The sequence below is a fragment of the Sceloporus occidentalis genome, unplaced genomic scaffold (assembly GCF_023333645.1).
Source record: "Sceloporus occidentalis isolate IW3139 unplaced genomic scaffold, rSceOcc1.0.p SCAF_5, whole genome shotgun sequence".
Lineage (NCBI taxonomy): Eukaryota > Metazoa > Chordata > Lepidosauria > Squamata > Phrynosomatidae > Sceloporus > Sceloporus occidentalis.
This window is the reverse complement of record NW_028316985.1, coordinates 96,732,131-96,757,703: the sequence shown is the minus strand read 5'-3', so window position 1 is coordinate 96,757,703 and position 25,573 is coordinate 96,732,131. Positions and strand designations below refer to the sequence as shown.

Here is a 25,573-nt window from a genome sequence, read left to right as displayed (position 1 = left end):
TCACTCATGCATTAAAATAATTAAAAGGTACCTATCTAGACTTCCAAAATGGTGAACATAGATTATGTAGAAATGAATATGTTTAAAAATAATGTCTTGAAACTATCATTTTCCCTAGCTTACAGTATTCACTAGCATTGTAAGATGAGCTCCTTTGCCCAACAATTTTTCATCCAGGGTTGCCATGAATCAAGGCCAACTTAGAGGCAGTTAACAACAAATAATCAAATTAATATCAAGTGATAATATGGTTATGTGTGCTAATTTTATGCAGTTGACATTAGTCAGAATACACATTGAATCCTTTGTTAGTGCTCCCTCAGAAACTGCTTACTTTCATCCAAATCTTACAGCTTTTGTTGGACTTCAACTCCTCACATTGGCCATTGGCAATGCTGTCTGGGGCAGATGGTGAGCTGGAATTCAATATCAGGAGTATCACAGATTCCAGACCCTTTTCTTAAGTCTGTGCTTAGTGGAACCTGCCCTTGATGACTGAAATATATTAGAAAATTTGGGGGATTGGTGCACATTACACAACTGTACTTCAGTATCTGGGTTGATTGGAAAAAAATTTAATCTGTTTGGGAAGAGGAATGAATGTAAAATTATTCTGTTATTCCAGTTTGAGCCATGCTATTGAAGTGTTTATACAGAGTTTACTATCAGTATCCTCATATGTTTTCTTGGCTGTCAACTTTTCATTTATTTGCCGGTTTGCAGGGTATGTTCACGTATGCTTGCATGAATCCTTTGGAATATTAATGACATTGGGTCTTGAGCTGTGAAATAACCTATGAAATGGTCTTCCTGTACTTCCACACAAAGATGAAATTGCAAGACCACCTATGTAAAAAACATCAGAAATCAATTTAGAATTGTTGGGCAAACTTTATTTCTGAAATGTTTCATGGTAGTTTTATTAGTGAATGAATAGAATTAATTGGTTTCATCCATTTGTGATCCATTTATTGTTTGAAAGAAGACTTCTAGTCCTCTCCCTCTGAAAGCTGTGGCCTATTGTGTGCAAATTTATTATGAGAGTTTCATAAACTCTTTAATTTTGATAGTCAGATTTTAGAAAAGTTTATCTTTAACTCTTGGGCATAACAAGCAAAGTTATTCAAGTATGATGAAAACTATCATCTTAATCTGTTTGTGAGTTCTAGAGGCTTAACATTTTTAAGAACAATAGCAATTTGGCATAAAGTTCAGTTCTGTGCATATTGTTATACAAATGACTTGCCTTCTTTTTTGTTGATATAAGCCTTGGTTCAGAATGTGACACAGACTTGCACAAATGCTTGTGTCCCATAGTTCTTCTTCATGGTATCTGTGCCTTACATATCGGTGCCTGCACAGAGATCACCAATGAATTCTTCAAAGCTGAGTAGCTTGGCAGAAATAACCCCTCCTCCACTGCCTATTGCACATGCTCAAGCCCACCAAGCTACCTCCACTTCAGTTTTTTTCTGCCTGCTGAAAGAATTGGTTGCCTTGCCTTGCTCTCAGTAGCGTTTTTTTTCTTGCTCTTATAGCTTATTCTTGTTCCTTATTTCTTATTTTTCTTTATATAGTCTCTTCCTATCATCTTTTTTTTTTAAAGTAGATTTTAAAAAAGCTTATCTTTAACTCTCGGGCACAACCAGCAAAGTTATTAAAGTATGATCAGAACTAACAGCTTAATCTGCTTGTGGGGTCTAGATGTTTAACATTTTTAAAAACAATGGAAATTTTGCATAAAGGTCAGTTCTGTGTATATTGTTATACAAATGGCTTGTCTTTTTGTTGATATGAGCCTTGCTTTAGGATGTGACAGAGACTTGCACAAATGCTTGTGTCTCACAGTTCTTCTTTGTGGCTTCTGTGACTCACACAAATGGGTTATCTGTTTCTGCACAGTGCATTGTTCGGAAACTTATAGAGCAGTGGTCCCAAACTTTTTCAGGCAACTGGCCCCTTTCAGCTTGGGAGACAACCCAAGCACCTACCTCTCCATGCTAGCTAGCCAAGGCAAGGGGGAAAGGAGGATAGCCTGCACGTGCCTGCCCCCTCCCTTCCCTTTTGCCTTGGAACCAGCTTGTGTCTTTTTTACCCGCAGATGCTGTTCTCCTTGGGCTCCTTGAAGGGAGAAGTCAAGCAGTTTCTGCAAAAAGGTGGCTGTGGCAACTGTTTGGTACCCAGAAAGAAGAGGGAGCGAAGAAAGGGGAAAGACAGGGTCTGTTTGCTCTGCTCCAGGGTGAGGCAAAGCCAAACGAGCCATACTGGGTCTCTCGCCTCACAGCCTGGATGGATGGACCCAGAATGGTGCACAAAAGAAGTTTCACGCAATCATCATCCTCATAATTCCCTGCCACCCCCTTTTTTCTTCACTGCACCCCTTCCCCCCCCCTTAGCACCCCCCTTGAGCTTTCCAACACTCCCCAGGAGCACTACCACCCACTTTGAGAATTACTGTTCTAGAGCTATTATGTCAGCGTTTTATTGTTAGCCTCAACTCCGCATAATCCTGACTGGTTCACTTCCTGACTAAACCCTCCGTTCTCTTTCATCTTCTGTGGCAACAGCAACATCAAACAAACTTCAGTTATAATAAAGATAGATTATAACTTATGTCTTAGATTTCTAACTCCCCTTTGGATTGTGATTTGGCATAGCTTTGGACTCTGATTTCTATGGCTATACTTTTTGGCTTGGATTTCTGTCTTCTTTCTGGAAACTGGATTGTAGCTTGACTTGCTTTGGACTTTGACTTCTGGTTTGACATATGGGTTGCTTTGCTCAGAATGCCCTTTTAAGAATTATACATCTTGTGTCATCAAGATACCTGAAAAAAGTATCTGGTAGTTCACATTATAATAATTATTATTAATAATAATAATATTAGAGTACTTATATCCCGCCCTTCTGCCCTAAAGGCTATCAGAGTGGCTTACAATTATTATTTTTAATTAGACGGTTGTCTGTTAGGCCTTGGGAAAAGTCACAACATAGATATCTGTTCTAAGTGCAAGGCATTTACCCCATAAGCAAACAGGAACCGACCTATGGGAGAAAGCTTTGAAGGCAGCCAATGAAATAGCAGAAAAAAGGACACTCCATACAGCCTCTGTCAGGCTTCTATTTGGCCATTCATCAATATCACCTGAGGCCTCCTTGGCTCTGATCACCTCTGGTTACTCTGGACTGGATGGCCCTTGTAGTTTCTTCCAACTTTTTGATTCTACTGCATCTGGGTGGCAATGAAGAGTTCTTTTCAGAAGCATCCACCCTGCTTTGAAAAGGCCAAGGATGCCACTGCTTGTCCTGCCTCACATTCTACTCCCAATCCAGAATGCCCTTGACACCAGTTAGATCTATTGATGTGGAGACTTCCAATTTGTTTTCATTGCACCGGGTGGAGAGGAAGAGGCCAAAGAGTGTTGAAGGAACCTGTCCTTCGGTTCAGCCTTTGTCATATTATTATTATTAGAGTACTTATACCCCACCTTTCAGCCCTAAAGGCTATCAGAGTGGCTTAGGTTCAGCCTTTGTCCTGCAACCTATTCTGATGGAACGGATTCAGGAGCAGGAATTTACAATGAGTGAGCTGGCCTGAGAAGACTCAACAGGCAGTCCAGAGCATTACCACCTTTGAAGGAGAGACAGTTGATCATCCACAGAAACCATATTTACTCTTCTCATTGTGTCATGTCTCTCCTTAGCTCCTTGGCTACTGCTTCAGTGTCCATTTAGATGGAAAGTGTACTAGTCAGGTGTGCAGGGAGTAGGTGGGGCCACTACCAAGACACTTGCATAATAGCTCTAGAAGGGTCCAAACAATGCACTGTGCAGGCACAGATAACCCATTTGTGTAAGTTCACATATGGCCACTCGAAGAGCTACAGTTACAGTTGTGTCCCTTTACATGTGAACCACTTGCGATCATTTAAAAAGAAATATTGGCGAACAGGTTAGGTGCCAGGGGACTGGATAAGAACAAAAATTATCCTCTCTTCAAAAAATGAGGGAAAAGAAGATTTGGGGAACGACACACCAGTCAGCTTGAGGAAAATTATTACCGGATTATAAAAAGTCTGTTTACAAGTATCTAGATGATGGTGCAGTGCTTCTTAAAGCCAGCATGAGGTTATCAAGAACAAATCCTGCCAAACTAATCATGTAGCTTTGTTTTTAGTGGATTACTAGTTGTAGATGGTAGTAATCCTGTAGTTGTCATTTATCTGGATTTCCGCAAAGTATTTGACAAAGCCTCCCATGATACTCTGATTAGCAAACTGATTAAATGTGAAATAGATGGCAATATCATCAGACAGATACATAACTGGTTGGAAACTGTTCAACAAATCATCATCAATAATTGCACTTCATATTGGAGAGAGGTCTCAAGTGGAATGCCACAGGGTTTTATCTTACAGTCAACACTCTTCAGTGTTTTCTTTTAAAATCAAGCACCACTAGCTACATCATTAGCTTTTCCTCATAGAAAACAAATACAATTAAAACAGCAAAAAATAATTTAAACAAGAACGCCTCCAAAATATGTGATCAAAACAAGAAAGGCAATAAAAACAATTAAACTGATTCAATCAGCTAAAAAAAAAATTCCCAGGGAAAAAAAAGATTTTAAGCTGACATTTAAACAATTGTAATAGAATCATAGAGTTGGAAGAGACCACAAGGGCCACCCAATTCAATCCTCTGCCCCGACAGATGGCCATCCAGCCTTTTTAAAGACCTCCAAAGAAGGAGACTCTACCACATTCTGAGGCAGTGTGTTCCACTGTCGAACAGCCCTTACTGTCGGGAAGCTCCTCCTAATGTTGAGATGGAATTTCTTTTCCTGTAGCTTGTATCCATTGTTCCATGTTCTAGTCTCTGGAGCAGCAGAAAACAAGCTTCTTATATCCTCAGTGTGACACCCCTTCAACTACTTAAACAGGGCTATCATATCACCTCTTAACCATCTCTTCTCCAGGCTAAGCATACACAGCTACCTAAGTCTTTCCTCATAAGGCATGGTTTCCAGACCCTTCACTATTTTGGGCTCCTCTGGATACGCTCCAATTTGTCAACATTCTTTTTGAATTGTGGTGCCCAGGACTGGACAAAGTATTCCAGATGAGGCCTGACCAAAGAAGAATAGAGTGGCACTATTACTTCCCTTTATCTAGACCAGTGATTCACAAACTATGCCCTTTAAGAGATTTTCGACATCAGCTCCCAGAAACCTTAGATGTTGCCCAAAGTCCAAAATCCCTTAAAGAACATCACATTTTGGGGACCACTGATCTAGACACTACACTTCTATTGATACAGTCTAAAATCGTATTGGCCGTTTTTAGCTACTGCACCATACTGTTGACTCATGTTCAACTTTTGGTCTACTTAAGCCAGGTGTCCCCCATCCATCCTATATCTTTGTCTTTCATTCTATATCTTTGTCTTGCTGGCACCAGTCATATCTCCATGGTGAAGGTGTTCCATATTTAATTACCCATTTAGTTCTATCGTTAGCTTACACATTCAGCATTAGTGAAAACCCTAGCTATGGATCTCTCAGCTGATATACACAGAAAGGTGTAGGTTACAGAGATTATAGCTCATTCAGTTTTATTAAGCACAGATGGAGATGAGAAAGAAACAACTGAGAAGTAGTAGTAATAAATGTGACCCACAACTCAGCAATTTCCTTTTTTTCTTTTTTAAAAACCTTTTTTAAAAAAGAGGAAAAGGAAGATAAAGTAAAATGATTAGTATAGAATTTTAACAATCAAATTTCAAACATCTTTCAACAATTAAACAAAGGCATAAAACAGTTCTCTACCTAATATGGTTCTCTTGTCTGCTGCGTGTTTAGAAGATGTCATAAGAAGAATGAAATGAAGGTATAACATCATGTTGGTTCAGTCACACAGGTCCTTTTGTCATTATGAAGTCATGTCCATTAACAATGTATCTTAAAAAACCAGTCCTCTTGGAATGTGTTGTGTCCTTTGTGTGCATGAGAAACTCAAGTTATGTGAAAGTTTTTCCAGTAGACAGGTGTTCCATAATCTAGTCCACCAAATGGTCAGATTAAGATCTCCTGTGTTCCAATTCTTAGGCACCTCTGCTCAATAATAATAATAATAATAATAATAAGTATTAAATTTTTATTTTTCAATCTAGAATTCTGTCCAGCATAAAGAGATAGTAATATAGGGGCTGGGTAGAAATGTAGTTTGTCTTGTAATAAATGATATCTGGTTCAGAATTGTGGTCCAAAAATGTGATTTTGGGACATTCAAACCACATGTGGGCATATGAACCACAATCTTTACATCCTCTCCTAACAACCCGGAGCAACACTATTAGTCACTTGGGAGAGTTGTATAGGTGTTTGGTACCACTTATAAACAGTTTTCAGGACTCTCTCTTTGTTGGCTGCTGACCTAGATGTTTAAGAAGATGTCCAGATATGGTACCAATTAGAATCTGAGATCTCAGCCATATTGTTTGAATGAATTAGCCATTTCCATAGATGTTTACAAAAGTTGGCTGCATTCTCTTTTCTTTGGAGACTGTTATCAGTACACATAGACTCCAACCATACACACAGAGAGAAATCCCAGAGGTCCCAGCAGGGTTCACGAAAGGAAGAAGCACTAGGGACCACATTGTAAGCATATAGTGGCTAATGGAGCACACTAAGGAATTTCAAAAGAAAATCAGCATGTGCTCTAGAAATTATAGCAAAGCTTTTGACTGCATAGATCAAGAAAGGGTATGGAATGCCTTTAAAGACATGAGAGTGCCGACACATCTGATAATCATGGTGAGAAATATGTACTCAGGACAAAAGGCTACTGTCAGAAGAGAACAAGGGGAAAAAGAATGGTTCTCAACTGGCAAAGGAGTCAGACAAGGTTGCATCTTATCACCCACCTGTTCAATTTATATGCAGAGCATAATCTAACAAAAGCAGGCTTGGACACAGAAGAAGGAGGAGTGAAAATAGGAGAAAGGAATATCAACAGTCTTAAGACATGCAGACAACACCATACCACCAGTAGAAAACTTTACAGACCTAGAACAACTACAAATGAAAATCAAGGAAGAAAGTTCAAAGGCAGATTTACTGTTGAACATAAAGAAAACAAAAATAACGACTACAGAGAATTTACACAAATTCAATCTAGACAATGAAGAAATAAAAATAGTAAAAGAGTTCTCATACCTAAGATCAAACATTGATAGTAATGCGGACTGTAGCGAGGAAATCAGAAGATTAAGAATGGGGAGGGCAACTATGAATTTTTTTTAGAAAAGATCCTAAAATTCAGAGATATACAACTGAGTACAAATGTTAGAATCATACAAACCATTGTAGTCCTTAAACTACATATGTATGTGAGAGCTGGACAGTTAAGAAAGAAGATAGGAAGAAAATGAATTCATCTGAGATGTGATGCTGGAGAAGAGTGCTGAGGATTCTGTGGACAGCCAAAACAAACAAACAAACAAAAATGGGTCTTAGACCAGATCAAGCTAGAAACCTCCCTGGAAGCCAAGATGATAAAGTTGAGTTCGTTGTACTTTGGTCACATCATGAGAAGGAATTATTCACTGGAAAAAACAATAATGGTTAGGAAAGATGGAGGGAAATAGAAAGAGAGGGAGGTTGCATGCTAGATGGATGGCTTCTATTAAGGAGGTCACAGATGTGAGTTTACAGAAACTAAGCAGAATAGTGGAGGACAGGGAGCCTTGGAGATGTCTCATCCATAGGGTCTCCATGAGTTAAGATTGACTCAAGGGCAGTTAACAACTACAACAAAGGGCAGGAGCCTCACAGTGATCACTCCTACCATCATTATCCCTGCCACCATGTGGCAGTTGTAATTCTGAACAAATTGTTATCTGTTGGCCTGTACAGTTATAGGGAACTCCTGGTTTTCATTGTTAGTGTAAGGTGATCTCTTTCTTAGAATATCATTCAACATCCTGCCAAGGATTTGGAAGATTACCAGGAAAATACCATGGCGAGACAAATTTCAGCATGCTGGATGTTGACACTGCTATGAGTCTCAAAAATGATGGGTACTGACAGCTGTGTAGCCCCCATTGTTCAGCTTGAATGACATTTAATAAACTGGAACACTTTTCTCATTTTATAAAACAAAGCTGTACTATGCATAGTTTTGTTTTAAATGCTCCCTCTACTCACTCAGCAGACACAACTACCATCTGAATTGTCATGTGATAGCTTGTGGGTGGTGTTCTATGGAAAAGTTGTTCATACATTCAAAGGAAGCTTATTTGGTTGAACTGAAAAGAAAACTAAAATATGCATATCAGCCTGAGTCAATCGCAGATGGTAAATCAGAATACTAGTATTCCAAGGATATTAGTTTTTAAAACTACTGACTCTACCCTAGTTTGCATATGCTTTTCATTCCACAGTGCCCAACTACTGTATGAAAGGGTGTTTGAGATGTTTCAAAATCAAAACTTTGGCGGGATACAGACCGCCCCTTTGAGGCGGCCTGCACCCGTCCTTTCCCCTTCCAGATTGGGGCCTGGGCATCCGCAGCAGCAGCCCCAGAGGCCCCAATCTGCCTCTTCTCCAGGTCTCGAGGAAGCAGCAAAACGCCACTTCCCCACGGCCTGGAAAGGGGTATCCTGGGGGCTTCATGCTGCGGGGCCGTGTAAAAGCTGCGCCAGTGATGCATGCGGCAAAAAGGAGCTCCATTTCGGAGCTCCTTCCCGCAATGATGATGATGCATGTTAGTCGATGCATAATGCAGTTGCTAGAAGAAAGCAAAATTCTGCAGTCAGAAAATGACACTCTGACCTTAGAACTAGCGGTTGGTGGTGACACCACAACCATTAGTCTGACAGTTCCAGGAATGGAATTGAGGAATGGGGCCACAGCAGAGATTTGCGGCCTTACCCAGAACAGGCCCTCAAGAATTGCCATGGGCAATGTCCTCCCCATTGGCAGAAGAACTGCTGTGATGGCACTGCTGAGTGCTTGCTCAGCTGCAGAAACCCTATGAGAGGAAAGTACAACTTTGGGAGCAAGTGGTGGTTCTTTGGGGCATGATGGAGGTGCTACTTCTGGAAAGAGAGGCTGCTGACCAAAAACAGGGGCTGATAAACTACTTGAGGAGATCAGTCTCTCACAAGCAGCAACTATAGGGCAGCCAGCAACGTTGGTGCCATTCCTACCCCTGATGGAGACCCAGCAACTTCCACCACAAGCTCCAGCACCACCAAAGCTGGAAGTACCTGAAATTCCCCCTGTATTTGTATCATAAAATGTATTTTCATTGACATCTGAACTTGAACAAATTATCAATAATTTATTTAACAAAAGACAGTAAGTGCTGGAAATGCTGGGAAGAATGTGGAATCTTTTATCAAAAAATTAAAATGCACAGATATAGGATGGGAGACACCTATCTTGACAACAGTACATATGAAAGAGATCTATGAGTTCTAGTAGACCACAAGTTGAACATGAGTCAACAGTGTGATGTGGTATCTAAAAAAACAATGCAAATCTAGACTGCATCAATAGAATATTAGTGTCTAACTGAAGGGAAATAATAGTATCACTCTGTTATGCTTGGTTGATTTCTCCCCTGGAATACTATGTCTAGTTCTGGATACCACTATTCAAAAAGGTTGTTAAGAAGCTGGAGTGTGTCTAGAGAAAAGCAACCAAAATGGTGAAGAGTCTGGAAACCATGCCCAATGAGGAAAGACTTAGGGAGCTGGTATGTTTAGTCTGGAGAAGATAAGGTTAAGAAGTTATATGATCACCTTGTTTAAATATTTGTAGGAGTGTCATATTGATAATGAAGCAAGTTTGTCTTCTGCTGCTGCAGAGAATAGACTCTAGAGCAATGGATTCAAAGTACAAGAAAAGAGTTTCCACCTCAGCATTAAGAAAAACTTCCTGACAGTAAGAGCTGTTCGACAGTGGAACACACTCCCTTGGAGAGTGGTTGAGTCTCCTTCTTTTGAGGTTTTTAAATAGAGGCTGGATGACTATCTGTCAGGGGTGCTCTGATTGTGTATTCCTGCATGGCCAAAGAGGGTTGGCCCTTGTGGTCAAGGGTATGATTCTATGGTGTTTAGTGGTGGAAACCCCACAAATAGGAAGGGAAAAAAACACTCAAAATGCTTCTCAAGGTGATTGGGAGTGATATGATACCCAAAACGTGCCTCTTACAGAATGCTGTAGCTCTCTAGAGCAGGCCTGCACAACATACATCATAAGGGTGGCCCACTAGGATGTAGAACAACTTCAAGGCTCCTCTGCCACTCAGCCTTCTTCTGAGGTGGGGACTGGCTGGAGGAGGAGGAAGGGTGAACGCTCACTCCTGAAGGCTCCTCCACCACTGGACTTTCTCCCAAAAGGAAGGCCAGGTGGTGGAAGAGGGCCGAATGCTGAAGGCTTCGCCACCACTGGGCTTTCCTCCAAGGAGAAGATGAACATTTGCCCTGCAAGGCTCGTCCACCACTCAGTTTTCTCCCGGGGAGAGGAGGAGGAGAACAGAATTACTATTAATAGTTTACTTATTTTAATAAGAAGTTTACTTATTTAAATAAAATAAGAAGTTTACTTATTTTAATTTTGGCCCCTACTGTTAGGGATTTGACTTGTAAGCATTCTGTGTCTTACTTTCAAGTGAGTGATAAGACTCAAATGTCCTCTTCTGTAACATTTATGTTACTTGTTAGTGAACAGACTAATAGGCTTTGAACCACACCCTAATGCTGTTTCTATGGTTTTAAGGTATGCTGGCAGATTCTGACACTCTCCTCTAGACTCTGCTTGGTGAAAGACTGCTAAATGCTGTTATGTTTTCTGTTGTTTACAGTAAAGAAAGTTCTTTTGTGAACCTCTGTCTTCCTGGATGTTATTTCTTACAAAGGAATAGACGGGGCGAGACTATAAGGTTTACTGCTGAAGGAAGTAAAACCAGCAGTAACGTTAACATCTACCTACTGCCAAATTGTGCAGCTCTTCCTAGAGGATGCAGTGCTCTCCCACTACCACATGTTCTAATGCCTCATCTCCATCATGGTCCTAAACGGTGATGGTTGCCCACAGGAGAAAAACAGATTTGTCTTTCTTGCATGTCAGTACTTTTTTCCTGCTGCCCCCTTTTCCCTCATCACCCCCCCCCCCCCCGGATCTTTCCACTATTCTTGGGGAGATGGACTTTAAATTGCTTTTACAAATTTCAGTGGGGTTTTTGCCTTAAGCACTTTCTAGCAGATTGTACATGTATTTTTTAGCTTAAGGTGAAAACTTATAATGCTATTCTAAATCACACACTAAAATATAAAAGAATATATCAAAAGATTGCATAGATCTTGGCTTTTTCTTACATAAAATACTTTAAAACTTTTTTCGTTGTTATCCACTTATTTAAGATCTTTCTTGGGGGGAAAATTCAAACAAAGAATAAAGAAACAAAGGGGAAATATTAACAACTGTTACAGCACCAAGATGATTTAAGCAGATCTTTGAATAGATCTGTACTAATTAACTTTGTTGTTAAAGTCAAGAACAGTATGTAAATCCTAATGTAATATAGTGATAGATTCTGGAAATACAGAAGTGACAAGGTTATGCAAATTCCTACTAACATGCCTTTCAAATTAAACAAACAAACACCAGAGAAGAACAGATTTGAATTTTTATGCTGCATGGACAGATATTGTTAGGTTCTGTAATTTGGTCATAGTTTATGGAACATTGAAACAAGAATGGCAGATTTTCTTCGTACCAAAATGTCTCCCACATATTGTCTCCGACATATTATAAAAGCTTCTTAGCATGACACTTACCCTGTCTGAAAACCTCTAACAGATGGCCAATTCAGATGGCAAAATGCTTTTTTGTTCAACCGTCTGGATATAAAAGGTCCATCACATAGTAAGACATCTCTCTCTATGTGAGAGAGGGCCAGAGGGAAGGTTAAAAAAAAAAGGGGGGGGGGAGATGGATGATGACATTTTGTTATAATTTGGAGGTGATTGGGCCTTGTTAATTTCATTATATTCTCCTAACTGGATTAAGCACTGGATTAAGATGATCCCACAGGTACAATTCTGTTTAGACAATGCAGCAGACACCTAGGTCCCTTACAGACAACATAGTTATATGTAACTGTGATTACACTTTTAAATGCCCTGGCAATATTCAATGCAAGCCTGGGATTTGCAGTTTAGGGATGGGTATTTGGGATCCTCAAACAATTCCTGTAATGCCACACCAAACTCCAAATCTATATCAAATTGTGAGATTTTGGAGGTCCTCTATGAAGCTATTGTTGCCATGTACCATCTAGTTTATATATGTGAAAAGGACATGATGATGGATGATTATCTCCTACTCTTCATCTAGAACAGTGGTTCTCAACCTTCCTAATGCCAGGACCCTTTAATACAGTTCCTCATGTTGTAGTGACCCCCAACCATACAATTATTTTCATTGCTACATGCAAATATGTGTTTTCCGATGGTCTTAGGCGACCCCTGTGAAAGGGTTGTTCGACCCCCAAAGGGGTCCCGACCCACAGGTTGGGAACCACTGGTCTAGAAAGATTACAAGGCACTCTCAGAGGTCTTTCATCCATCCATAGATAATTTCATATCACAGCTACCTTCTGCACTGCTATACTATGGCACTTGTCATAAGCAAACAAGATAGGCATATGTCCACAAAGATCCTACATTTAAATTTCAGCAGAGGTGAGATGCAAGGGTACTGGTAAGGCAAATAATTTCAAATGAATTTGTTCATTTATGGAATAAATGGCCTGTTACAGATTGCCAAAATAAAGCTGCTTCAGGTCTCTTTGGAGGTATGCTGTTTAAATGATGCAGGCATCCTAAGAATCCGGAAGCTGCACCAAAGCTGCACTCCAGTGCTTAGGAATGGAGTGTGGCTTTGGTGCGACCTCCGGACTCTTAGGACCAATGCATCATTTAAATAGCATACCTCCAAAGAGACCCGAAGCAGCTTTATCTTGGCAGTCTGTAACAGGCCAATGGGTTTGGAGAAAGGTTTGAAAAAAACAACCAGTAAGACTTCTGGCTGTAAAAGGCTGTACCCATTTCATAGATGTGGAATGTTTTCACATTCCTTTTTCTTTTCTTTTCAATACAGTCTTGATTAAAATCACCTGCTCAGTATTTGGTCTGCCTGATTTATATTTCTTAATAACTAATTGCTGAAACATCCTAGAATCCTAGTATTAGGTATGTGTGCTGACTTTAAAACAAGTATGTATGCTATTATTGAAACCAATGGGTCATGCTAAGCAGCCAGTCTATAGTTTTTTATGCTCACTTATAGGCATTTGAAGTTGGGGTGGGAATGGAAGGGGGAAGTGCCAGAGGGGCTTACTCATGGGAACCTTTGTAAAACTTCCCTCTGCTTTAGCTCCAGCTGTTACAATGGCTCCAGCTATTCCCTGCTTTTTCTTCCTGCAGCTGTTGCTGTTCCATAATCTCCCCAAATACCACATTTCCCATTAGTGCCCAAAGAACCTCTTTGCTCTAAAGAGAATGTTGTATGCACATTTTTTGCTAGGTGACCTGTACTAACAGAAGTGCTTCTATCTCTGCCAGCAGCCTGGATTTTGTGATACAATATGTGTGCAGAAAATGGTCATGCAGCATGATTTGCTATCTGACCAAATGCATTTTTTTTTACTTGTTTCTTCATATTTGTTATCCTAAATCTCATCTCTGCCAATGCAACTATTGAATTTGTGCCTGATAATTGTTTGAGGCAATGCCAGGAAAGTAGTGTCTTTCATTTTGCATGTTTATTATAAAGTCTCTGGTGTACATATAACAATAAGAACAAGCAGAGCTTGTAAGAGTTCCTTTTTGGACTACATTTCTTATGTAGTGAAGAACAGCCATTCCAAAAGTCTGTAGCAGAGGGAGACATGGTAAACACATGGGACATTCTGCCAAACCTTACAAAAGACTACTTACTTTTTTCCTCTTCCCTCCTCATCCTTTCTCTTTTTGTGTTGGGTCTTTTTAGATTGTAAATTTATGTTCAAGGCCCATTTTGCTTCTCTCGGAGCAATTTTTGACGGGGGAAGATGGTATGCATACTTCAAAATAAATATTAAATAAATAACCAAAATATAATATTTTACATGGTTTGAAGGCTGTTGTTGTTGTTGTTATTCCTTACCTAACTCTCCCCATGAATTGAGGCAAGGAATAAAAACAGATTAATACACAGCATACAACTTGAGTTAAAAAAACACGACATGAATTTAAAAGAACAAATACATAGTAATACAACCAATCCATATTGAAACATTCATAATTTAAAATTCATATTTTAAAAATCATTTGGATAGGCTTTCTGGAAGATGCTGGTCTTTTCATATTGTTTTAAATATGGACAGCATATTCAGTTGTCAAATCTCCTCTATCAGAACATTTCATAGTCTAGAGGTGGCTGAAGAAAAAGACTTCTGGTTGATGACTGCCAACCTACAGTAGTTCTGGATGACTGGAGTAAATGTCCCCCAGAGGACCTGAGTGTACAGGATGCATTATATGGGAGGAGACGAATCGATAGATAGCTTGGATCCAAACCATGTAGGGCTTTAAATGTAATAACCAATACTTAGTACCTTGCCTGAAAACTAATTGGCAGCCAATGGAGTGATTTTAATATTGGTGTAATGTGATCACACCTGGATGTGGCTGCCATGTTTTGAATTAGTTGAAATTTCTGAATTTGATACAGAGGTAGGCCAATTTACAGTGCATTGCAAAAGTCCAGCCTTGAGGTTACTAGCACATGCAGTACCATCTTTAGATCCTCCAGCTCAAGGAAGACACACAGCTGGTGCTGATAATAAGTACTCCTGGCTGTTGCATCTATCTGAGCTATCATTTGGTGTGAAGAAGCACTCCCAGGCTGTAAGCACAGTCTTTCAGGTGGACTGGTTGACACACCTCCAAACCCAGGTTAGGACCCTTGACAGTTAGCACCTCTGTCTGATTCAGCTTCAGTTTATTTTTCCTCATCCAGCCCATTATCTTCCCCAGGCATTCATTCAAAGGAGAGATGGTATCTATTTTAATGAGATGGAGGCTATTTTAAAAGGCATGGAGAAAGAAACATATTTGGGTATCATCAGCATACTATTCGCACCCCACTCCATGCCCCTGGATGGTCTCTCTCAGCAGTTTCATGTAAATGTTGAACAGTATTGGGGAGAGGATGGCACCTTGTGATATACCATATAACAGCTTCTTTTTGGAGGAGTAGCTATCCCTGAGCACCACCATCTGAAACCTGCCTAAGAGAGAAGACCAGAACCACTGAAGCATGGTGCTTTGATTCCCAAATTCCCCAGGAATTTGGATACCATGTGGCATTAGTGGTATCGAATGCCACTGAGAGGTCCAAAAAGCACCAGCAGGGACATACTCCCTCTATCAATAATCAGGTGAAGATCATCCATAGTGGCCTCAACTCTGTATCCTGCTGTGAACCTTTGAAATGGTTCTAAATCTAAGACTGCCTGGAGTTGGAAAACAACTTTCTCAGAAAATGGAGAGTTGATTCTTGTCTATAATTGTTTAATTATGGTGGCGCCCTATACACATAGACGCTGCCATGGCTACATCATGACCGCACCGCCTCCAAATGGGGCAGCGTGGAAGTGACATACTGGGGCCGCATGAGGGTGCCTGGGGCGCCCTTTCCACGGCCCCGGAAGGAGCTCCATTTCGGAGCTCCTTCCACCTTTGCATTGCTGGGCACAGCCTTTACATGGCTGTGCCAGCGACACAGAGCAGAAAGGGGCCAAGCGGCCCCTTTCTCCTCCCTCCCACCGCCACTGGGTGTCCTTGGGGCTTGAAACCCCAAGGACACCCCTTTCCAGGCCGTGGGGAAGCGGCCTTTTGCCACTTCCCCGCAGCCAGGAAAGCGGTGGATCGAGGCCTCAGAGGCTGCCGTTGTGGCAGCTGAGGCCCCGATCCGGCAGGGAAAGGGCCAGTTACAGGCCACCCCAAACGGGCGGTCTGTAATGAACCCAAATTTCCACACAGTTTCCTAATTGTGATACAACACTAGAACATACATGAAAGAGGAGCACACTTATGTTCCACATACCAAAATTAATCTCATTGCTGTATCATTCATGTATCATTCCTCTGGCCTGCGAGGGAGTTGACCAAGCAGACCCAGCACCATCAGGGCTAGCCGAAGGAAGAGGTTCCTCCCTCCATAACTGCCATCCTCTGGCCTACAATGGAGTTGACCAGGCAGACCCAGCACCATCAGGGCTAGCCAAAGGAAGAGGCTCCTCCTTCCATAACTGCCATCCTCTGGCCTGCGAGGGAGTTGTCCAGGCAGGCCCAGCTCCATCAGGGCTAGCCGAAGGAAGAGACTCCTCCCTCCATAATTGTCATCATCTGGCCTGCGAGGGAGTTGACCAAGCAGACCCAGCACCATCAGGGTTAGCCGAAGGAAGAGGCTCTTCCCTCCATAACTGCCATTCTCTGGCCTGTGAGGGAGTTCACCAGGCAGGCCCAGCTCCATCAAGGCTCGCCTGAAGATGGAGCGCCCTCCCTCCATAACTGTCATCCGCCAGCCTGCATGGGAATTGACCAGGCAGGCCCAGGTCCATCAGGGCTAGCTGAAGGAAAAGGCTCCTCCCTCCATAACTGAAAAAGGGCGGTTTGCCAGACTTCCCTCTGCCACACACTCACGCTGAAGGAGAACACCTGCCTCATCTTTGCGCCGCGGAGGAGGACTTTAAGGGGAAGGATGCCGGTGAGAGTGGCATCCTGAAAAAGGCTGGCCTCCCGGACTGTCCCCTGCTCATGCATCTGCACTAGAAGAGAACATCTTGTTACAGAACTGCTGAATGTTAGAAGATCATGAAAGAGGCGTACCACTAAATGTAACATCTCTATGGAATTGACCCCTATGTTTTTGGAGTCCTGAGTCTATATTGAAGTAGAAAGAGAGGAAAATAACACATTAATCCTACACCTCTCTATTCATGATATAGATAGTTTAGCTTAATTGTTAACTATCTTAATTAGTTCTTTGATAATAGTCAATTCTTTGAGAACATCGTTACTGTTATAATTCACTTATGGAAAATCACATGAATATAGAAAGGGGTAACAATGAGGCTAGATTACATTGTAACGACGCAGACTCTGACAGAGGGAAACCAATTCGAGTAGTGTGGGGCAATGGGAGATATAGCGTTAACAGAGTGGAAATGAAACATGAAAGAAGACGAGATCGAGGTCTGAAATCTATCCCATCTTCTACCCACCCTGTTAGCCCGAAAGATCCAAGGGTCATTCCAACCATACCACAGACCTTTACCTTGTTCCTATGCAATGCCAGGTCGGTAAAGAACAAATCCCATGTCATCCATGATTTGTTAGAAGAAGAAAATACCAACCTGGCCTGCTTTACCGAAACTTGGCTGGGAGAGGACAGCAGTGTAACCTGGGCTAAGACCCTCCCTGCCGGGTATGCTGTTCAGGAGCAGGTTAGGGAAAGTGGGTGGGTGGGGGGGAATGGCCTTGGTCTACAAGAATACCATCACTTTGACCAGGAGACCTGTCTGGAAGACAGATTACATTGAGTGTGTTTACCTGACCCTGAAGGCTAGGGACAGTCTGGGGATTCTGTTGGTTTATCGTCCACCCCGTAATCTAGCAGACTCCCTGGCCGAGCTGACGCAGCTAGTCTTGGAGTTGGTCCTGGAGTCCCCCAGACTTCTTGTCTTGGGAGATCTCAACATCCCCTTCGGGGCTGGCTCATCAGATCTTGCAGGGGCGGCTCGGGAGTTCATTACTTCCATGACAGCCATTGGCCTGTCCCAATTAGTCTCAGGTCCTACACATTGTGTGGGTAACACACTCGATGTGGTCTTCTGTACGGAACAGGAAAGCCTGTGGGCAGAAGTTATCAACACCACTGCCCTGTCATGGATGGACCATTTCCTGGTCAAGGTTGGCCTAAAAGCCACTACCCACACACCCCTCGGGGTGGAGGATCCATTAAACTGATGCGCCCTCGAAGGCTGATGGAACGCAAAAGGTTCTAGGAAGCCCTAGAGGGTTTTATGGTTGGAAATGATGGCGATTCTGTCGACACCCTGGTTGATACCTGGAATAAAGGCCTAACCAGGGCAATAGACAGCATCACTCCCAAGCGTCCTCTCTGGCTTGCTTCAAATAAAAAACCATGGTACACAAGATCTTTGGGAAATGAAGCGAGCCATGCGAAGACTAGAGCGCCGCTGGCGGAAACACCGACGCTTATCTGACAAGACGCTCCTAGGAAACCTTTTACAGTGGATCCTTGTTATACGCTGGGGTTTGGTTCCAAGATCCCCCGTGTATAACAAAATCCGTGTATGCTCAAGTCCCATTAAGTATAATGACATAGCAAAATGGTGTCCCTAATAAAAAATGGAACATCAAGGTAAATTTATATTCTTTTGGAACATTTTCAAACCGTGTATGCTTAAATCCGTGTATAAAAAATCCGTGTATAAGAAGGGCCGACTGTAGTTTCCTACAGAGTGGCAATCGATGCAGCAAAGAACTTGTTCTATGCTGCATGTATTGCATCCGCAGAGTCTTGTCCAGCAGAGCTATTCAGAGTGGTCAGAGAGCTAATCCAACTGCCTCCCCAACCCGAATGTATTACTAGAACCAACAACGGCCTGCTGTGACGCATTCAATGACTTCTTTGCCGATAAGATCTCTCAGATAAGGGTCGATCTGGATGCCGGCATTAAAACAGAGACTATGAGAGAGGTATCCAGTGACTCCACGGACTTCATTAGACTGGATCATTTTGAGCTTGTGAGTACCGATGAAGTGGACAAGCTCCTTGGATGTGTAAGGAGGATGACTTGCCCCCTCGATCCCTGCCCATCTTGGCAGACCATTCAGGGAGGAGATGCTGTAACATCACTGCTTCAGACTATAATAAATGCATCCCTTAGAGAGGGGAAATTTCCATCAGCACTTAAAACATGCAGTGGTTAAGCCACTCTTAAAGAAACCCTCTCTAGATCCCCTGATAAGGAACAACGATAGGCCAGTCTCTTTACTACCATTTAGAATAATAGAATCATAGAGTTGAAAGAGACCACAAGGACCATCCAGTCCAACCCCCTGCCATGCAGAAACTCTCAGTCAAAGCATCCCCGACAGAGGGCCATCCAGCCTCTGTTTAAAGACCTCCAAGGAAGGAGACTCCACTTCAAGGGAGTGCGTTCCACTGTCGAATAGCCCTTACTGTCAGGAAGTTCCTCCTAATTTTGAGGTGGAATCTCTTTTCCTGGAGCTTGCATCCATTGTTCCGGGTCCTAGTCTCTGGAGCAGCAGAAGACAAGCTTGCTCCCTCTTCAATATGACATCCCTTCAAATATTTAAACAGGGCTATCATATAACCTCTTAACCTTCTTTTCTCCAGGCTAAACATCCCCAGCTCCCTGAGTCTTTCCTCATAGGGCATGGTTTCCAGACCCTTCATCATTTTAGTCGCCCTCCTTTGGACATGCTCTAGTTTCTCAATGTCCTTTTTGAATTATGGTACCCAGAAAGCTAACTCAGAAATTTGGTGGTGTGAGTGTGGCTATATAAAAATTTGATTTTCTTGGCCATTTCCAGCAATACAGATGTTTTAGCCAGAAAGGGTATAAGAAAGTGGTTCCTGTGGAATGTTTGTAATTTAATGCATCACCCATTTCTAGTCTTGTGTAACTGGTAAATCCTGATGAATCTGATGGGAAATTGCCTACTTGGAGGATGGCATTCTGGGTCATTTTTATTCTGTTCTGGATGGTTTTGAGATATTCAGGAGTTCAATAAAAGCAAAATGTTTGAAATATTTACATTCTGAAATATTGTTCTCAAGCACATCTAGCACACACCAATACTTTTGGCATCAGTCTCTCCCAAACTAGTCCATTCTGGCACATTCAGGTCATGTTTTTACCCTCGAGCATTATGGAAAGCCTAAATGGCCCTCATAAAATGGAACTGGATTTTTTTTGGGGGGGCATCTAATAAAAATTATTATATTGCTGCATCAAACAATTTATAAAGAACATCAGACTCTATGGAGTCTTAGGCCCGGTACAGACAGGCACAAAGCGGTGTGGCGCCGCCGATTCTAGGGTTCCAGACCGTACAGCAACCACATGGTCCGGAACCCTAGAACTTGCCACTGCCATCATCATGACGGCCTCCCATCCACACAGGGGCCACCACAATGACGTGTGTGATGTGCAGCATCTGCTCATTGTGCAGAGACAGCATCATAGGCCTGCCTCACAGCCCTTATGACGCCGCAAAGAAGAAGCTTCTCTAGGAAGCATATCATTGGCGCGGCCACTACACAATGCTCCAAAGGAGAAAGGGGCGGCATGGAGCCGCAAGGGCACCCCTTTTCCTGGTCAAAGGGAAGCAGGATTTTGCCGTTTCTCGTTGGCCTGGAAAAACACCGGATTGGGGCCACAGGTTGACCATCCAGTTACTGTGGCCCCAATCCAGAGCTTCTGGGGCGGCACAGACCCGCTCCTTACTGGGCTGTCTGTACAGCCCCTAAAATACCCATAGTTATATTCCAGGTTGACCCTCCTTATTGCATTCTTTCTCCTTCCTATCTAATTTTCACAAGGTGTTCTCCTAAACAGACTTAAAATGGATTTTCCTTGAAATACTGGACTTCTTACAGATTTGTAAGAATGACCAAGGAAACTGTTAACATGTACTGAGAGGCAATGGGTTTTCATAGAATCAAAGAGTTGAAAGAGACTACAAGGGCCATCCAGTTCAACCCCCTGCCATGCAGAAACTCTCAGTCAAAGCATCCCTAAAAGATGGCCATCCAACCTCTGCTTAAAGACCTCCAAGGAGGGAGACTCCACTACACTCCAAGGGAGTGTGTTCCACTGTCGAACAGCCCTTACTGTCAGGAAGTTCCTCCTAATGTTGAGGTGGAATCTCTTTTCCTGGAGCTTGCATCCATTGCTCTGGGCCCTAGTCTCTGAGCAGCAGAAAACAAGCTTGCTCCCTCCTCAATATGACATCCCTAAATATTAGCTCTGCACTGGATGTGAAACTTTTTGGGCAAAGTGATCGAGAGGGCAGTCGCCTTCCAACTCCAGGCTGTCTTGGATGTAGCCGATTATCTGGACCTATTTCAAACTGGCTTTAGGGCGGGATACGGAGTTGAAACTGCCATAGTCACCCTAAATGTGGCCCTGTTGGTGCTCTTAGACATCTCAGCTGCATTCGATACCATTGACCATGGTATCCTTCTGGAGCACCTGAGGGAACTAGGTAGGGCATTGCACTCCAGTGGTTCCGTTCCTATCTCTCGGGCAGATTCCAAATGGTGATGCTGGGGGACAGTTGTTCTCGTAAAAGGGAACTGACATCTGGTGTCGCTCAGGGCGCTATTCTGTCCCCCATGCTTTTTAACATTTACATGAAGCTGCTGGGAGAGATCATCCGGAGACATGGAGCGCGGTGTTATCAATATGCTGATGACACCCAAATTCACTTCTCTATGTCTCCGACTGCTGCAGTGACTAAGGATCTCTCCTCTGAATGCCTGCCTTGAGTCTGTAATGGGCTGGATGAGGGAAAACAAACTCAAGCTGAATCCAGAGAAAATTGAGGTACTCGTGATAGGTGCCCCTGGTCCAGCGGGGGAGATTTGCCAACCCATCCTTGATGGGGTCATACTCCCCCTGAAGAATGAAGTCCGCAGTTTGGGAGTGCTCCTGGACTCATCTCTACAGTTGACATCTCAGGTGGAGGCGATAGCCAGGAGTGCATGGTATCAGCTTCGGCTGATACGCCAACTGCGTCCCAACCTGGCTCAGGGGGACCTTGAAACAGTAGTACATGCACTGGTAACCTCTCGTTTAGATTCCTGTAATGCGCTCTACATGGGGCTACCTTTGTACCAAGTTTGGAAGTTCCAACTGATTCAGAATGCTGCAGCCAGACTGATCACCAAGACACCGAGATCAGAGCACATTACACAGGTGCTGAAATCACTACATTGGCTGCCGATTAACTTCCGGGCGCAATACAAAGCGTTGGTTATTACCTATAAAGCCCTACATGGCCTGGGCCCGAGTTACTTGAGGGAACGCCTCTCCCTACACAATCCGCCGCGCACTCTCAGGACATCTGGCACAAAAATATTAGAACAACCCAGAACCTGGTTGAAAACCACCTCTTGTAAAACGTTTTCTGTGATGGCCCCTAGACTTTGGAACAACTTACCAGAAGAGATCCGTCTTATACCTTCTTTGGAAGCCTTCAAGAGGGCATTGAAGATGGATCTCTTCCGGTGGACCTATCCAATGGCTCTCCTCTAATGCAATTTTGAACGTCTGAATATGATGACTCCATTCTTACAACTGTGAGCACTTTTATTTTATTTTTTATTTTGATTGGTGTATTTTGTATTATCTATGAATTTTATGTTTCTATGTTATAATCCCACTTTGATCCGAAGGGAGAAGCGGGAAATATAAATTATTATTATTATTATTATTATTATTATTATTATTATTATTATTATTAAGCTCCATGCGTGAAAGGGATGTGTGAAAGGGATCTCTATGTGTGAAAGGGATCTAGGAGTCCAAGTAGACCATAAGTTGAACATGAGTCAACAGTGCGATGCGGCAGCTAACAAGCTAAAAAGAAGTATAGTGTCTAGATCAAGGGAAGTAATAGTGCCACTCTATTCTGCCTTGGTCAGGCCCCACCTGGAATACTGTGTCCAGTTCTGGGCATCACAATTAAAAAAGGACATCTAAAATGGTGAAGGGTCTGGAAGCCATGCCCTACGAGGAACGACTTAGGGAGCTGGGTATGTTTAGCCTGGAGAAGAGAAGGTTAAGAGGTGATATGATAGCCCTGTTTAAATATTTGAAGGAATGTCATATTGAAGAGGGAGCAAGCTTGTTTTCTGCTGCTCCAAAGACTAGGACCTGGAGCAATGGATGCAAGCTCCAGGAAAAGAGATTCCACCTCAACATTAGGAGGAACTTCCTGACAGTAAAGGCTGTTCTACAGTGGAACACACTCCCTCAGAGTGTAGTGGAGTCTGCTTCCTTAGAGGTCTTTAAACAGAGGCTGGATGGCAATCTGTTGGGGATGCTTTGATTTAGATTTCCTGCATGGCAGGCGGTTGGACTGGATGGCCCTTGCAGTCTCTTCCAACTCTACGATTCTGTGATTCTATGATTCTATGATTCTATGCATACATTCTTTTACCTGTTATAAAATGACTGCACATGTCCAAAAAAGAGATTCCGTCTCAAACAAAACTAAACAAAATTTCAATGTTTAAGAACATAATTTTTATCTGGTTTAAATAAAAGCATGTTCTATAGTGAGAAATAAGACAGAAATCGACTCTGAGAACAATCCTACAAGTGCCAATGCATATACCAAATAGGAGTCTGGGAAACGGAAACAAAATCAGCTCTGTAAAAGCACAAATGTATCATTATTTGCTTCCTCTCCTTTGCAACAGCATAAATGGAGCAATATTGGGAGATCATCCACAAAGTTTACCCATTTGGGTAAATTTATGAGACGATTACAGATTCTGGCCAGGGTGGGTGAGTGCAACATCTTATGAAAATTTTACTGTGATTGCAATATAATGACATCATTTTGTTTTTCTTCTGTTTTATAACTTTGTGTTATAAAAAATTATCTCTTAAATCATAAATCAAATGTAAATTTCAAAGTCTTTTTTCACATTCTTTCAGGAAGCACTTTTTAAAGAAGTGGTCATATCACCCGCTTTTTAAAACAAGATGGAAAATGCCTCTCGCTGAGAGATGCATTAATAATTCCTCAGAGAGTTCCTCAGGGCTCTGTTTTGGGTCCCCTTTTGTTTTCTCTCTACATATTGTCCCTAGGAAAACTTATCAGTTCTTTTGATTTTTTCCTATCATCTGTATGCTGATGACACTCAGCTGTATCTTTCCACCCCTGACCTTTCTCCGGATCTTGAACAGCAAGTTTCAGCTTGTCTTACAGCTGTCTCTCAGTGGATGCGCCATTGGCGTTTGAAGCTCAACATGTCCAAGATGGAGCTTCTTGTCTTTTCACCTAGCCCCCCCTACTCCTTTTCTGTTTCTGTTGACGACGTCTCTATTCGACCGGTCCAGGAAGCCCACAGTCTTGGTTTCATTTTTTATTCTTCTCTGTCATGCATGCCCCAGATCCAGGCCACAGCCAAGGCCTGTAGATTCTTTCTCTACAATATTGCTAAGATCCATCCATTTCTTTCTGCCTCTACTGCCAAGACTCTGGTCCACTCTCTGGTTGTCTCATGGCTAGACTATTGTAACTTCCTTCTGGCAGGGCTTCCTCTCTCTCATCTCCATCCTTTAAATTCTGTCCAGCATTCAGCTGCACGCAATATTACATCTGCCCAGTGCTCTGACCATATATCTCCTTTATTATCATTCCTTCACTGGCTTCCCTTCCCCTTCCGTATTCAGTATAAGCTCCTGTTGCTGACTTTTAAATCCCTCCATGGGCTGGCCCTTCCTTATTTATCAGACATTCTTTCTCCTCACCTTCCCGCTCGGGCCCTCCGTTCTGGTAGTCAAAGTCTGCTGTCCCAGCCTAGGATTTTCACTGCCCCTTCCCAGATTCGTCCCTTTTCGCTTGCTGCCCCTCACTCCTGGAATCTCCTTCCCCCACAAGCACAAGTCATCACTTCTTTAACTAGTTTCAAAAATGAGTTGAAGACCATCCTGTTCAGAGAAGCGTTCCCAGGCATTGTGTGACTATTATTTGCTATTTGATGTTTTTAATTTGTTGCCTGTTTTACTGAACCCTTTCCTGTATTATTATGTATTATTTATATGTATTATGCTATAATTTCTTAGATTGTACACCATGGGCAGGTTTATTCTTATCTATTTGATTGTTTGTATGTACAGCGCTGTGCAGATCTACAGCGCTATATAAATAAAGCTTAATAATAATAATGATCAATGTAAAGAGCAAAATAACATATGTGTAATTAATATTTTGTTTTGTTTTATGCTTTATTTTTTGAAATTCAATAAAAATCTATACAGATAATAATAATAATAATAATAATAATAATAATAATAATAATAATATTGTAATTGAGATCTAATTGCAATCCTCTCTAGATTATCAGCCAAGATGAACAGGGATTCCTTCATTGTCCCAGCAGCTTGTCCACATTGGAAGTACTCACCAAAATAAATCTGAACCAGTGTGTCAGAATCTGAACATGGTCAACTTCTGCTATAATGAAGGCATCTAAGTTGACTCTTATTCAAGAAATTGTATTTGTGAAGTAATAATTAAAAGCATTACAATGGACTCCTGAAGTCTGTAGAATTGGATTCGAGGGTAGAGTGTCTGAGTGTCTCACCTCCCTGAATACTTCAGCTAGATATGAATACACAGTTGCAATATGTGCAGAGACGAAGGCTTTCTTCACTGC

The 25,573-nt window shown here is 42.2% G+C and overlaps 1 protein-coding gene across 2 annotated transcripts in view; it reads left to right on the top strand.

Moving 5' to 3' along the window:
- Positions 1-25,573, top strand: part of LOC149312530 (tetraspanin-9-like) — a 269,437-nt gene that overhangs the window by 46,925 nt on the left and 196,939 nt on the right. The gene's annotated exons all lie outside the window — the stretch shown is intronic.